At 45.0% G+C, this 16908-nt stretch overlaps 1 pseudogene; it reads left to right on the forward strand.

Annotated features, from left to right (window-relative positions):
* Positions 1–15834: 15834 nt before the first annotated feature.
* LOC100602653 lies at positions 15835–16465 on the forward strand (annotated as a pseudogene).
* Positions 16466–16908: the final 443 nt, after the last annotated feature.

Genomic DNA, 16908 nt, shown 5'->3' on the forward strand with positions numbered 1-16908 from the left:
GTTTTAGTTTAGTTCCTTTGTGGTCAAAGAACATAATCTGAATAATTTCAATCTTTTGAAATGCCTTGGATCTTTTTTTTTTTTGAGACAGTGTCTCACTCTGTCACCCAGGCTGGAGTGCAGTGGCACAATATTGGCTCACTGCAACCTCTGCCTCCCGGGTTCAAGCAATTCTCCTGCCTCAGCCTCCCGAGTAGCTGGGATTACAGGCGCCCGCTACCACGCCTGGCTAATTTTTGTATATTTAGTGGAGACAAGGTTTCACCATTTTGGCCAGGCTGGTCTTGAACTCCTGACCTTGTGATCTACCCACCTCAGCCTCCCAAAGTGCTAGGATTACAGGCATGAGCCACCACACCCAGCTGTCTCGGATCTTTTTAAATGACCCAATATATAATTGCTTTTGATAAGTGTTGCATGTTCACTTGACAAGATGTGAATTTTGAGTTCTCAGGTCAAATTTATTAACAGGATGTCTCTAATTGATCACAACCTTCTAACATTATATCCCAGAAACAACCTTAGAATCCTTCTCAACACAGGGCTCCATGTAGCCACTATTAAGTGACAGAAGTAGGCACTCACTATAGAACCTATTTTCTGTCTAGCATAGAGGTTATGGGCCAGATGTCAGAATGCCCAGATGTCAGATGCCCAGCTCTGCCACCTTCTAGCAATATGTCCATGGACAAATTTATCTAACCTCTTTAATCCTCAAGTTCCTTGTCTGAAAAATGCTGCTCCTCTGCTGCCTACAGGAATGAGGACTAAATGAGAATGAAGTGTTTAGCTCAGGGACTGTCGTTTTGTAAGCAAGCTCTAGCCAGAATCCTAGGTCCTTGCATTCCTCCACCCTCTATTCCCCCTTCCACCTAAGTCTGGTCATCCTTCAAGGCCTGGGTAGAATCAATCCCTCCTCTGAGAAGCTGTGGCTACTAAACTTTTTGCCTGTTCTTGTTCAGTTTGGTTGCCTGGCATCTGTGTCCTTTTTTCTAATGTAGAGGAACCCATTTCTCAGGAGTCATGTGGCAGGAGGCAGAAGTGCCTCCCCATTGTGGAAGCAAAAATCTCCAGATGTTTGTTTTCCCAGCTTCCCTTGCAGCCTGGGTGCGGTCAGGTGACCTTGGTTCTACCAATCAGAAATTCCCACTGCAGACTTTGCAGGGGCTGAGAGACAGTGTCTGGAGGCAGCAGCAGCTAGGCTGGAAGTGGCTCCCATGTCTGCTGCTAGCTGTGGGTCAGGATTGGCAGTGGAGGCTGTGGCTTTCAGACTCTGCTGTTTCTCACTTGACCAGTTCTGTGGGTGATTTTGACCGTTCCTTGGCCCCGAGGGCTGTGAGCTTGGTTCTCCCGCTTACCAGTGCCCTGGTACTAACCCAATACCCTTCCAGTAAGTTCCCTTACTGCTTAAATCAGCCAGTGCTGGTTTCTGTTATAAGCAAGACCCCTGCAGTAAGTCCTTTGTCCCCTTCGCTCTCACCTCTAAGGCTCCTGCAGCACCAAGGATCTCCCCACTCCTTGAACCCAGCAAGCCCTGGCTCTGACCACGGTCATGTCATTTTATGGCTCTGTCACATCTCCCCTACTACAGGCTCATAGCCCCCTACCCAAAACTCAAGGGGCCAGAAATGATTCAGAATTCAGAAATTTTCAGATTTTAGAAAGGTCACTTGGTACACATTCTGGGACCACACCCAGTAATCAACTATATCAATATGTTCACAAACAGTGGGTTTTCTTAAGACTATACATGGGATTGGTTCACGTAAGGTTTTGCATCAAATGAGTTTTGGTGGCAAATTTACGGAAATACTTTCAGCTTTCAGAGAGTTAGGAATTTCATGATGGCATCTAGTGAAATGATGAAAAAAGAGTGAATTTCAGATCACAAATAAGGGATTACAGCCCCATAATAAAGTTTAATGGCTGGCTGAGTGTGGTGGCTCGTGCTTATAATCCCAGCACTTTGGGAGGCCAAGACAGGCAGATCACTTGAGGTCAGGAGTTCGAGAATAGCCTGGCCAATATGGTGAAACCTCAGCTCTACTAAAAATACAAAACTTAGCCGGGCATGGTGGCAGGCACTTTTGGTCCCAGCTACTCAGGAGGCTGAGGTGGGAGAATCACTTGAACCTGGGAGGCGGAAGTTGCAGTGAGCCGAGATCGTGCCATTGCACTCCAGCCTGGGTGACAGAGGGAGGCTCCATCTCAAAAAAAAAAAAAAAAAAGACTAATGGCCAATACTAGCTAGCATTTACTGAGCACTTACTGTATGCTAGGAACTGTGCCAAGTGTTAATCCTCACCTCCATGCTGAGGTAGATATGATTTATTTACTTATTTATTTTTAAACAGAGTCCTGCTCTGTTGCCCAGGCTGGAGTGCAGTGGCATTAGCTTGGCTCACTGCAATCTCCACCTCCTGGGTTCAAGCGATTCTCCTGCCTCAGCCTCCCAAGTAACTGGGATTACAGGCACCCGCCACCACACCCAGCTCATTTTTGTATTTTTGGTAGAGACGGGGTTTCACCATATTGGCCAGGCTGGTCTCGAACTCCTGACCTCATGATCTGCCCACCTTGGCCTCCCAAAGTGCTGGGATTACAAGCGTGAGCCACCACGCCTGCCTGGTAGATATGACTTTTATGCCCATTTTATAATTGAGGAAATTGAGCCTTAAACTTGAACATAGGGCAGAAACTATCCAACACTGGGAAGAGTTTATTATTTTAACAGATGGGAAAATGGAGGCTCAGAGAGATGAAGTGACTTTCCCTCTTTACGAAACAAGAAAGCAGCAGGGTAGGATTCTGAGCCATGACGCAATCTCCCTTTGAAGGAAGGCAACCAGGCGCCCCTGGGCGTCCAGCCCAGCCCGCTCCTCCCCACCCCCACTCTGCCTCTCTCTTGCTATCTAGAGCTTCATCTCACCACCCGACCCTTGTCTGTCACAAGTCTGGGTTGCAATGAGCAGGCAAGCAAGGAAGAAAATGCCAGCCCAGAGAAACATTTGCTCCAGCAAGTGAGCAAAGGAGAATGCAAATTCCTTTTCAGGAACTTGCTTCCACAGGCAAATATCTACACCTGCACTGACTGGTTATAAACATGCTAATTCCCCGGGTGATTTCAATTCATTGAATCCTGGGCTTGGCTCTCTCTGCCTACTTAGTCCTCAAGTGTCTCTAGAGTCAGTGGTTCCCCGACACTTGGAGTTTCACAAATCTGCAGTTTTAAAAAGAAAAGACACAGCGAGTGATATAGAAATACCACATAAGGGCATTAAGTAACCACAACTCCCAGAGACCTATCTCCATTCTTTCCAGAAATTCAGGGCATTTTAACGCCAGCATAGGAGTACACTTAGCCGTAATAAATCATCATGACACTTGTTCCTTTTTTGTGGCTGACAAATTAAGCCCTCAATTAGCAGCATAGCTATCCTGGTCCCCCAGCAGATGGCTGACCTCCATTTAGAAGGGAAATTCCTCATGGTAAGAAGCAGTCTCGCCTAATCCATCTCTCCTACCCTGGAACAATTTTAGCTGCCTGTCATAAACACTTCCCAGAGCTAAGTGCCCTCCATAATCTAAGAGGCAGTCACCTATTTTCAGCCTCATTTTACAAATGAGAAATCTGTGGCTCTGAGAGGTTAAGTGACATGACCAAGGGCACACAGCTAATGAGGTGATAGAGCAAAAATTTAAGCTTGAGTCTGTTTAGCTGCAAAATCACCATTCTGTAACACCCTTCCAAGAAACAGAGATGCAAAGAACATAATCTGATAAGCACATACCTTGCTTTAGTGAGAGGACCCTAGGAACGATCGTTGAACAAGCAGAACAAACCGTTAGGACCAGCATCTTGACGTTTCCAAAGAACTTGGTTCCTGATTCACATGGTGCTTGGGCCCTTGAAACACACATTAGGAATTCTGTGCCATGCTCTTACCATCCCTCCATTGAAAGAAAAGTGCAATAAACACCTATACCTGCCTCACCAAGATCTGCTGTCACTGGCTGGGAATTAATATGGATCTGCAACTTCAATTCTTGCCTCCTTGGAAGAAAGAATTGACTGAGGGGCATAAGGCAGAAGGAAAGACTGAGGCAAGTTTCAGAGGAGAAGTGAAAACTTATTAAAAAGCTTCAGAGTAGGATTGAAAGGAGTAAAGTACACTTGGAAGAGGGCCAAGCGGGCAACTTGAGACAGTCAAGTGCGCTGATTCTTCCCTTGGGGTGGGCTGTCTGCATGCTCAGTGACCTGCCAGCACTTGGGAGGGAGCATGCGCAGTGTGTTTACTGGAGTTGTACGCATGCTCCCTTGAGGCACTCTTCCCTTACCAGGTGAATGTGTATAGCAGGTCATATACCAGTTAAACTCTGCCATTTTGCCTCTTAGTGGGCATGTGTGAGCCCACTTGCCCAAATCCTGAGATCTTACTGGGGAGCTGCTGCTCACCAGTTTCAGGTGTTCCTGTTTATTGGAAGACTGCCTTTCCCTGGTGCTGGCTGCGGCCAATTATTATTTTAAAGAGACAGTTAACAACTTGCCTGCCCATCACCTGATGGTCACCTGACATTCCTGGTGTGTGTAGGGGTGGGGGTGAGGGGAGCCGTCCCCTGCTCTGTTCATGTCTGACTATACCTACTACTACCTACAATAACACTACCATTTGCTAACATCTGTTCCTGTCTGACTGTAGCAGGACAAGCCGCAGACAAAACCCCTCAGACACCGAGTTAAAGAAGGAAGCGGTTTACTCGGCCGCGAGCATCGGCGAGACTCCTGTCTCAAGAGCCGAGCTCCCCGAGTGAGCGATTCCTGTCCCTTTTAAGGGCTCACAACTCTAAGGGGGTCTTCTTGAGAGGGTCGTGATCGATTGAGCAAGCAGGGGGTACATGACTGGGGGCTGCATGCACCGGTAATCAGAACGGAACAGAACAGGACAGGGATTTTCACAGTGCTTTTCTATACAGTGTCTGTAATCTATAGATAACATAACCAATTAGGTCAGGGGTCGATCTTTAACTACCAGGCCCAGGTTGTGGTGCTGGGCTGTCGGCCTGTGGATTTCATTTCTTCCTTTTAGTTTTTACTTCTTTTCTTTGGAGGCAGAAATTGGGCATAAGACAATATGAGGGCTGGTCTCCTCCCTTATAACTATACCTACTACTATCTACCATAACACTACCATTTGCTAACATTTCACAACATTTGCTTTCTCTATATATATATCGGCACTGGCCAATGTAAATTTCTGTGATGATGAAAATGTTTTGTACCTTCACCGTCCAATACTGTGGCCACTGGCCACGTGTAGCTGTTGTACACTTAAAATGTGGCCACTGTAACTGAGGAACAGAATTTTACATTGTATTTATTTATTTATTTTTATTTTTTAATTTTTGAGACAGAGTCTCGCTCTGTCACCCAGGCTGGAATGCAGTGGTGCGATCTCTGCTCACTGCAAGCTCTGCCTCCCAGGTTCACACCATTCTCCTGCCTCAGCTGGCCGAGTAGCTGGGACTACAGGCGCCCGCCACCATGCACGGCTAATTTTGTTTTTGTATTTTTAGTAGAGATGAGGTTTCCCATGTTAGCCAGGATGGTCTCGATCTCCTGAACTTGTGATCCCCCCGCCTCGGCCTCCCAAAGTGCTGGGATTACAGAAATTGTATTTATTTTTAATTAATTTAAAATTAAGCATAAACAACATGCAGCTGGTGGTGCTGTATTGGACAACACAGCCCATGGAAATATATTCTTGCATTTTGCTGAACCACTTGAAAATAAGTTGCAGACATCATGATACTTCACCCTTAAATTTTTACTTCTTCAGAATAAGAACATTTTTCCTATGTAACCAGGGTACTGTTGTCAGAGGTGTTTGAACCAGAGCAACTCTGTCTTGAATAGGAGCTGGGGAAAAAAGGACTGAGACCAACTGGGCTGCATTCCCAGGAGGTTAGGCATTCTTAGTCACAGGATGAGATGGGAAGTCAGCACAAGATACAGGTCATAAAGACCTTGCTGATAAAACACGGTGCAGTAGGCTGGGCACGGTGGCTCATGCTGTAATCCCAGCACTTTGGGAGGCCGAGGCGGATGGATCACTTGCAGTTAGGGATTCTAGACCATCCTGGCCAACACGGTGAAGCCCCATCTCTACTAAAAATACAAAAATTAGCTGGGTGTGGTGGCAAATGCCTGTAATCCCAGCTACTCAGGTGGCTGAGGCAGGAGAATCACTTGAATGTGGGAGGCGGAGGTTGCAGTGAGCTGAGATTGCCCCACTGCACTCCAGCCTGGGTGACAAATGAGACTCTGTCTCAAAAAAAATAAAATAAAATAAAATAAAAACTGCCGGGCGGGGTGGCTCATGCCTGTAATCCCAGCACTTCGGGAGGCTAAGGCGGGCGGATCACCCAAGACCAGCCTGGGCAACATGGTGAAACCCCGTCTCTACTAAAAATACAAAAATTAGCTGGGCACGATGATGGGTGCCTGTAATCCCAGCTACTTGGGAGGTTTAGGTGGGAGAATCGCTTGAATCTGGGAGGCGGAGGTTGCAGTGAGCTGAAATCGCACCACTGCACTTCAGCCTGGGCGAAGGACGGAGACTTCATCTCAAAAAACAAAACAGGATGCAGTAAAGAAGCCGACCAAAACCAAGATGGCCATGAAAGTGACCTCTGGTCATCTTCACTGTTCGTTATACGCTAATTATAATGCATTAGCATGCTAAAAGACACTCCCACCAGTGTCATGACAGTTTACAAATGCCATGGCAACGTCTAGAAATTACTCTCTATGGTCTAAAAAGGGGAGGAACCCTCAGTTCCTGGAATTGCCCAACCCTTTCGTGGGAAACTCATGAATCATCCACCTTTCATTTAGCATGTTATCAAGAAATTACTATAAGTATAATCAGTTGACTAGTCCATGCTGCTGCTCTGTCTATGGAATAGCCATTCTTTATTCCTTTACTTTCTTAATAAACTTGCTTTCTCTTTACTCTATGAACTTGTCCCAAATTATTTATTTATTTGTTTATTTTTGAGAGACAGAGTCTCACTCTGTCCCCGAGGCTGGAGTGCAGTGGTGCGATCTTGGCTCACTGCAACCTCTGCCTCCCATGTTCAAGCGATTCTCCTGCCTCAGCTTCCCAAGTAGCTGGGACTACAGGTGTGTGCCACCACGTCTAGCTAATTTTTGTATTTTTTAGTAGAGACGGGGTCTCACTATATGTTGACCAGGCTGGTCTTGAACTCCTGACCTCAAGTGATCTGCCTGCCTCGGCCTCCCAAAGTGCTGGGATTACAGGCGTGAGCCACTGTGCCTGGCCCTGAATTCTTTCTTGGGCGACGTCCAAGAATCCTCTTTTGGGGTCTAGATCTGGACGCCTTTCTGGTAACATCTTCTTCGCTACCACAAAGGGACTATACTGAGGAGACCCCCAACTCAAAGGAAAGAGACTGCAGCACCGATTATCTGACTTTGGGTAAGTGGTGGGATACATTTTACCCGGGTAAAGGATGGAATTGAGTTAGAGACCCAACTTAGGAGAGTTAGTTTCTCCTGAGACAGACAGGGTTAAAGGCCCCTCTTAATAAAAGGCAAGAATGCTTGACCGAACTTGGGTTCAAGGCCCAACTTAGGAAGGTAAGAGTCCTTCCTAATATTTACAGGGTTAGAGGCCCTTCCCTCAGTAAAGTCCCTTTTGGTTAAAAAATGGGTTTGGGCTGGGCGTGCTGGCTCACGACTGTAATCCTAGCTCTTAAGGAGGGAGAAGCAGGAAGATAGCTTGAGCTCAGGAGTTCAAGACCTGCCTGGACAATATATTGAGACCCTGTTCTCCACAAAAAAAAAAAAAAAAAAAAAGAGGATTTGGCATTATGGGATGTTAACCCATCTTTGAATTAATCTGCCTTGCACTGCTTGCTGATGGCTATGGGTGACAGGATTAGACAAGTACAGGACCATGGGACATGGGAGCTTTTTCCTCCCTTAAAAGAGGGAAACTTGAAAGCTGATGGGTCTGCTGGAAAAGATCCATTCGTGACTGACAAGCAGCTGCCTGAACTTTTGAGTCAGTGTCGCTGCAATGGGTGGGTCTTTCTCCCACCCCGCTGAGCTCCTTGCCTTCCCCACCTCATCGCAGGCAATGCTTTTCTCTCTCTTGTTCTCTCCTTTCCCTTTCCTATCTTTTCTGTTACTCAGGGCGACCATCTTGCCCAGAGACCAAATGTTGAAACTGCTGGTTGGAGGTCATTCCACCCCACTTTGAATAAAGATGACAGGGCCCAAACAGGGGCAAGTTTGAGCCTTACCAGTTTGATATTGGGTGCTAAGCAGAGTGGTTAATATCTATGTTTTGTCACACGTATTTTGTTCTGGCTGGATGGAAAATGTTAATTTGGTTATCCCATGCAATCCCTTGAATGGCATCTTACAACATTGACAGGCTTTTGCCTGTGGTTCCATGGAAAGGAAAAAGATGATTTTCCTTGGTGTTGCAGCTTGGCCCCCAGGGCTATGGTGTGGCAAGCAGGGTCACTAAGGTCACTCAGGGAAAGGGGACCCAGAAACCTGGCATGTAGGCAAAAGGGTAAGAATTTCTTACTGGTCAGGCTTGTGGGCTCTCTCTGTGCAAACTGGCTGTAGGAATCGTAAAAATCACTGTCTTCTCTGCAAAGTTCTTTTTTTTTTTTGAGACAGCGTCTCCCTCTATCGCCCAGGCTGAAGTGCACTCTGCCTCCCAGGTTCATGCCATTCTCCTGCCTCATCCTTCCGAGTAGCTGGGACTACAGGCGCCCGCCACCTCACCCGGCTAATTTTTTGTATTTTTAGTAGAGACGGGGTCTCACCATATTAGCCAGGATGGTCTCGATCTCCTGACCTCGTGATCTGCCCGCCTCGGCCTCCCAAAGTGCTGGGATTACAGGCGTGAGCCACTCTGCCCAGCTACAAAGTTCTGATTAATGAGAAAAAGGATTTGTGAGGTTAGTCTTAAACTGTAGTGAATCTGGTGTACTTTGTGCTATGAATTTGTCTTTCTATATCGTTCTGTCATAAAGAGGGGTACCTTATGATAGAACATGGGCTTAGAACCCCATAAGCCTGCTGTTCAAGCTAGCCTGGCAAACTGGTCAGTTACAAACTTTGCTGCAGGTCCCTGAAGCAAACAAAAAAAACTGGATGAGGTTTGTATTAGTCCGTTTTCACACTGCCATAAAGAAATACCTGAGGCTGGATAAATTATAAAGGGAAGAGGCTTAATTGACTTACAGTTCCACATGGCTGGGGAGGCCTCAGGAAACTTACGATCAAGGTGGAAGGTGAAGGAAAAGCAAGGCACCTTCCTCCCTAGGCAGCAGGAGAGAGAGAAGAACGAAGGAGAAACTTCCAAACACTAATAAAACCATCAGATCTCGTGAGAACTCACTATCACAAGAAAAGCATGGGGGAAACAGCCCCAATGATCCAATCACCTCCCTCCCTCGACACGTGGGGATTACAGGTCCCTCCCTTGACATGTGGGGATTACAATTTGAGATGAGATTTTGGTGGGGACACAGAGCCAAACTGTTTCAAGGTTTCCCTCTGATCTTGTTTTATGTCTTTGGGAACTTGACCTTGTAACCACATGGCAGTACTTTCTCTTGGTTTCCACCACCCAGGGAAAAGGAGTTTTGGGATTCATGTCATAGTTAGCCTTAAAAATTTTCTTAAGGCTGGGTGCGGTGGCTCATGACTGTAATCCCAGCACTTTGGGAGGCTGAGGTGGGCGGATCACCTGAGGTCAGGAGTTCACAACCAGCCTGACCAACATGGTGAAACCCCATCTCTACTAAAAATACAAAAATTAGCTGGGCATGGTGGCACATGCCTGTAATCCCAGCTACTTGGGAGGCTGGGGCAGGAGAATCTCTTGAACTCCGGAGGCGGAGGTTGCAGTGAGCCGAGACTGAGCCACTGCACTCCAGCCTGGGGGACAGAGTGAGACTTCTAAAAAAAAAAAAAAAAATTATCTTGAGCAGTTAAAAGCCATTGCAAGCTCAAAATTGACTGCTCTAGGCTCCTTCTGGAAAGAGCAGTGGAGCCTGCCCGGTGCTGTAGCTCAGTAGCTAAGGCTTTGTCTTTTCACAGTGGTGCCCCAGGTTCAATTTTTGGCCTAGGAAATGAGTTATTTCTGTAATGTGGCCTTTGCCATTCATTGAGTCTCTTTCCCTCCATGAACAACTTCTGACTTCCTTTCTTGAATTTTCCTTTCTCTGAGCACCTGTGGTGCTATGAGGTTACCTTTGGTAAAGTTCAAAAGCCAGAAATATTAGCCATTTGGCCAGGCTACAGTCGGGTAATAAGAGATTTAAAAAGATTTTTTTTTTTTTTTAAAGAGTGCTATGGTTAAAAGTCAGCTTAGTTAAAAGCAGATATTCAAGTTATAAGTATATTTAAAAGGTCTTTATATTTTTTTCTCTTCTTGAATCTTATTTTTCTAAAGAAAAAAATGGTTTTCTCCTTAGTTGACTGAATTGTTTTTCTCCATTTTGTCTTCTTGCCTGTCCACATGAGAGGACCTAAGATAATTTCTTTCTTTTTTTTTTTTTTTTTTTTTTTTAAGACAGAGTCTTGCTCTGTCGCCCAGGCTGGAGTGCAATGATGCAATCTTGGCTCACTGCAACCTCCGCCTCCTGGGATTCAAGTGATTCTCCCACCTCAGCCTCCCGAGTAGCTGGGATTACAGGTGCCCGCCACCACGCCCGGCTAATTTTTGTATTTTTTTAGTAGAGACGGGGTTTCACCATCTTGGCCAGGCTGGTCTCAAACTCCTGACCTCGTGATCCATCTGCCTCAGCCTCCCAAAGTGCTGGGATTACAGGCATGAGCCACCGCGCCCGGCCAAGAGGACCGAAGATAATTTCTAACAGCCTGTGACTCCTTGGGAAAAATGGAGGAGATGCCACAGATCTTGTTTTCGGAAAAACCTCTGTTTTCCTCCTGAAACTCCAGGAATTAGAACTGAATAGATCGATCCCTCTCGAAATCTAAGGCTCTGTTCTGTTTGGCATTGCGTTATCTGACGTTTTTAACTTTGGGCGGGTATCAGAAATTACTTCACATTATGAGAGAGCTTTGGTGTGTAATAACTAGGTGGAGGATATACTTTTGGGGATGGCTAATGGCAATTAAGGGAGGATTCTCACTCGTTGCATGTTTGGATCAGAGAAGCATGCTCTTGGCCGCCTAGAAGGTATGGATTTGTCCCCACCGCCACTGAGAGATAAGACTCTGTTGGGAGATGGGCTGATTCCCTTCTTTTTGGGGATCCAGGATCTGGTATAAAAATGAGACCCTTAATTTTGGGGGATCTGTTTTGCCTTCCAGCTGTATGGGCTTATTAGGCCCTAGAAATTAGCTAGGTGTGGTGGCTCACGCCTGTGATCCCAGCACTTTGGGAGGCCAAGGTAGGTTCATCACATGAGACCAGGAGTTTGAGACCAGCCTGGCCAACATGGCGAAACCCCATCTCTACTAAAAATACAAAAGTTAGCTAGGTGTGATGGTGCATGCCTGTAATCCCAGCTACTCGGGAAGCTGAGACACGAGAATCGCTTGAACCTGGGAGGTAGAGGTTGCAGTGAGCTGATATCGCACCACTGCACTCCAGCCTGAGTGACAGAGTGATATCCTGTCTCAAAAATAAATAATTTTTTAAAAAGAAAGAAACTACATGCTCTAAAAAGAAACTTAAAAACTGGCTAATGAGGCTGGGCACGGTGGCTCATGCCTGTAATCCCAGCACTTTGGTAGGCCGAAGCGGGTGGATCACGAGGTTAGGAGTTCGAGACCATCCTGGCTAACATGGTGAAACCCCGTCTCTACTAAAAATACAAAAAATGAGCCAAGCGTGGTGGCGGGCGCCTGTAGTCCCAGCTACTCGGGAGGCTGAGGCAGGAGAATGGCGTGAACCCAGGTGGCGGAGCTTGCAGTGAGCCAAGATCGCGCCACTGTACTCCAGCCTGGGGACAGAGCGAGACTCCGTCTCAAAAAAAAAAAAACCAAAAAACCAAAAAAAACTGGCAAATGAAAAATCTTACAACTACTGTATCTTCTGTGTATTTTTATGTGTTGTGTGTGTGATGTTTATATATGAAAGAGCTCTGATTAATTCGTTTAAAAATAATAAGCTCTTAAATATTTTGTCAGAAAAATAAAAACTGCAATGCTTTTTAGTTCATGTGACTTTAGGAAGCTTTGGGAAATAAAGACAGTTTTAAAGATTATTGGTAAAATAAAAATGTCTGAAATTTAGATATTTGGTCTAAATTAGGCAGGCCAGCTATTAGGTTTGCTAAACGCTTTAACATCATAAACTGCTTCTTTGACTTTTGAAACTCTTTCCACTGACCTGCTTTTAAGCCATTAGATAAAGTCTGGGGACAGGTAGAGTTAGTCATGACCGGCAACTGGAAAGAGTTAAACCTCATCTGCATTTCTATCTGGTGTCTTGGGTTCTACTCCTGGTACATAATTAAAATCACTTACTTACCAGATTTTTCAGCAAAAACGAAAGTTGCTAAGAATTAACATTGTAACACGTAATTAAGACTACTGAAGAAACACTTCTATGTGCAAAGTGTGTAAGAAAAGTGAAATGTGAGGCCAGGCCCGGTGGTTCACGCCTGTAATCCCAGCACTTTGGGAGGCCGAGGCAAGTGGATCACCTGAGGTCAGGAGTTCGAGACCAGCCTGGCCAACATGGTGAAACCACGTCTCTACTAAAAATACAAAAAATTAGCTAGGTGTGGTGGTGCATGCCTGTAATCCCAGCTGCTTGGGAAGCTGACACGAGAATCACTTGACCCTGGGAGGCAGAGGTTGCAGTGAGCTGATATTGCACCACTGCGCTCCAGCCTGAGTGACAAGAGTGAGACCCCGTCTCAAAAATATATAAATAATTTTTTTAAAAGAAAGAGGCCGGGTGTGGTGGCTCACGCCTGTAATCCCAGCACTTTGGGAGGCCGAGACGGGCGTATCACAAGGTCAGGAGATCAAGACCAACCTGGCCAACATGGTGAAACCCCGTCTCTACTAAAAAATACAAAAAATTAGCCTGGTGAGGTGGTGGGCACCTGTAGTCCCAGCTACTCGGGAGGCTGAGGCAGGAGAATGGCATGAACCCAGGAGGCTGGAGCTTGCAGTGAGCCGAGATTGCGCCACTGGACTCCAGCCTGGGTGACAGAGCGAGACTCTGTCTCAAAAAAAAAAAAAAGAAAGAAAGAAACTACATGCTCTAAAAAGAAACAAAAACTGGCAAATGAAAAATCTTACAACTCTGGATCTTCTGTGTATTTTTGTGTGTTGTGTGTGTAATGTTTATATATGAAAGAGCTCTGATTAATTCGTTTAAAAATAATAAGCGCTTAAATATTTTGTCAGAAAAATAAAAACTGCAATGCTTTTTAGTTCATGTGACTTTAGGAAGCTTTGGGAAATAAAGACAGTTTTAAAGATTATTGGTGAAATAAAAATGTCTGAAATTTAGATATTTGGTCTAACTTAGGCAGGCCAGCTATTAGCTTTGCTAAATGCTTTAACGTCATAAACTGCTTCTTTCTTTTGAAAATCTTTCCACTGACCTGTTTTTAAGCCATTAGATAAAGTCTGGGGACTGGTAGAGTTAGTCATGACCGGCAGCTGGAAAGAGTTAAACCTCATCTGCATTTCTATCTGGTGTCTTAGGTTCTACTCCTGGTACATAATTAGAATCACTTACCAGATTTTTCAGCAAAAACGAAAGTTGCTAAGAATTAACATTGTAACATGTAATTAAGACTACTGAAGAAACACTTCTACATGCAAGGTGTGTAAGAAAAGTGAAATGTGAGGCCAGGCCCGGTGACTCACGCCTGTAATCCCAGCACTTTGGGAGGCCGAGGCAAGTGGATCACCTGAGGTCAGGAGTTCAAGACCAGCCTGGCCAACATGGTGAAACCACGTCTCTACTAAAAATACAAAAATTAGCCGGGTGTGGTGGTGCGCTCCTGTAGTCCCAGCTACTGGGGAGGCTGAGGCAGGAGAATCGCTTGAACCCAGGAGGCAGAAGTTGCAGTGAGCTGAGATCGCGCCATTATACTCCAGCCTTGGCGACAGAGTGAGACTCCGTCTCAAAAAAAAAAAAAGATAAAAGAAAAAAAAGAAAAGTGAAATGTGTTTTTGGTAAAAGATTAAGAAGGCCTAGGAATGTGGGTGCTTTCTTTTTGGCCTAGTTTATAGGGTTAAAGGATTGTTTTAAGTTAGATAAGTTAGATTGTTTTAAGTTAAGATAGATTGTTTCAAGTTAGAAAGTTTGAGCAAGTTGCATAAGATTTGTGAAAAATTAATCTTGTAAAAGAAATACTGTGTAGAAAGTAAAAAGTTGCCTCTTCAAAGTTTCCCTTCTTGTTAAAAAATAAATCATAAGTGTTAGAAACAACAGTTTCTTTTAAAAACTAACTTCTTTCAAGCCTCCTTGCTTTGTGCTAATAACTCTTTGTTAAGCCCTATTCTATGTAGCCGTTACATATTAAAAAAAAGTACATTTGATGTCCTTGTACTTTAACCAAAATATTTATGCTAAACGTGCCCACAAGCATGTCCCAACTTGCGGCTTATGCCCCTTCCTTATTTAAAAATATTATTACTTTTCTAAGTCCTTTCGCAAGCAACTTCCTCTTTTCTTTGTTCTCTATTGCCTTTACCTATTTTAAAAAGTTTTAAATTATTAGCCAGTCGGGTTTTAGTTTAAATTGTAAGGTCTAGCTCCAGCCAATGAAGACAAAACACAGTAGCAAAAATAAGCTGCATAAAAAATAAACATTGCTTCCCTCCTTTGTTTAGGTGTGTTCTTGTCATTGTTCCATCTGCAAAAAGCACCCTTTCTGCAAAAAGTAAAATTACCTTGCTAAAAAAACTTTTTGTTTAAATGCTAATTTTTCCTTACAATATCAAAAACAAGCCTTTTACATATAACATTCTGTGTGTAAACATATTGGCTAAAATTAAAGTTTTTCCATAAATTGAACATTGGAATAAAAGCACAACAGAGTTTTCTCTCTTTTTTTTTTTTGTCTCTGTCACCCAGGCTGGAGTGCAGTGATGTGATCTCAACTCACTGCAACCTCCACCTCCCAGGTTCAAGCGATTCTCTTGCCTCAGCCTCCCGAGTAGCTGGGACTACAGGTGTGCATCACCCCGCCCAGCTATTTTTTGTTTTTATTTTTTATTTTTAGTAGAGATGGGGTTTCACCATATTGGTGAGGCTGATCTCGAACTCCTGACCTCAAATGATCCACCCACCTTGGCCTCTCAAAGTGCCGGGATTACAGGTATGAGCCACCACACTTGGCCATGAACAAGATTTGTATGTAATATTAAAGGATAATGAAGATTTTTGTTCGCCTTTTGAATAAACCACAAGAAAAAGAAAGACAAGAGACAGAATGTTTGGAAAGCTAAGTCTTCCCTGTATCAATAAGTAAAGTTTTATGCCTTTTAAAAATTTTTGGGTTATCATTTTTGGCTAAATGAATAACTTAGGGTGACCTAGAGTTCTATTTTATAATATCAAATATTTTAAACCTTTGATATTGGACAAACTTTCCAAAATCAAATTACAAATTATATCTTTTTTCTGATATAATTAATGTTTTAGATATTAGGTTCCCTAAAGTCCAAAAATGACATATTTGACTTATTTGTATAAAAAAATCACCCGGAAGCAGAGCCGGAAGTGGGGTTGGTCAGGTTATCCCCAGGGGTGGAGAAGCGGAGGCCCAGGAGGAGGGGGTAATATGAAGGTGGAGGATCCTGGCTACCACTGAATCCGATACTGCTTCTCCTAGACCTCAGAGACAGAAAAAGAGAAGGGTGTGTCATCCCCCTTCCTCCTTTGCTCCCTCTCCTGAGCCTTAGCTACGGCCCGAGGCAGGGGCTGGGCTGAGCGAGACCGTCACTGAGACAACGGTTACCGTGACAACCGAGCCCGAGAACCGGAGCCTTACCATCAAACTTCCGAAACGGAAGCCAGAGAAAAAGGTGGAATGGACAAGTGACACTGTGGACAATGAACGCATGCGCCGCCGCTCATCAAAATGCTGCTGTATTTATGAAAAACCCCCGGCATTTGGCGAGAGCTCCACGGAAAGTGATGAGGAGGAAGGAGAGGGCTGTGGTCTTACACACTGTACGTGGCCACCGAAAAGGATGGTGTCGTGCAACCCTGGGACCGACCCCCACCACCCCTCCCCCCGGCCTCCTGACCTTTCCCAGCCCCACGCAGGGCCAATGCAGCACTTAATTCCTCTTTCTCCCACCATGCCTGAATGTATCCATGTGGCTACTTCTCCAGTACCCTCCTTCTCTCTCTTCTGCCTGATAGAGGGAAGAGGAAGAGGAGGGTGGACAGAGATCCTGGAATTCTGACTTGCTGCTATTTCAGAACCCAGACTCCTGAGTTCCCCCAGTTCTCATTTTTCCTCCCAATACCCACCCCTTTTCTCTCCCAATACCCCAGCCTCTTCCTTTTGTTCTCACTGTCAAACTGCCTGTCCTGGGATTTAGTTATCTTGGCCCTGCACTCTCGACTTGAGTAGCAACCATTGAATCTGGGTTTTCAACAGTCCCAGCTTTCACTGCCAGGGTCCCAGTCAGATTCCAGGAATTCTCACCCTGGCTGTGCTTCCTAATGCTGGTTTAGAGCTATCCCACTAAAATATTTAATCCTAATTCTTAGTCCTTGCCTACAGGATATGAGGTCCTACAGGAGACCTCAGGGCTCCCAGCCCCTCTCCTGCTAACCCTCTTCATGCCCTCAAGAGGAGTTAGAAGACAGTGCCTTGTCATTCTCACCTCTAATGGAAAATGGA

Source organism: Nomascus leucogenys, chromosome 24 (genome assembly GCF_006542625.1).
Source record: "Nomascus leucogenys isolate Asia chromosome 24, Asia_NLE_v1, whole genome shotgun sequence".
NCBI classification, from domain to species: domain Eukaryota; kingdom Metazoa; phylum Chordata; class Mammalia; order Primates; family Hylobatidae; genus Nomascus; species Nomascus leucogenys.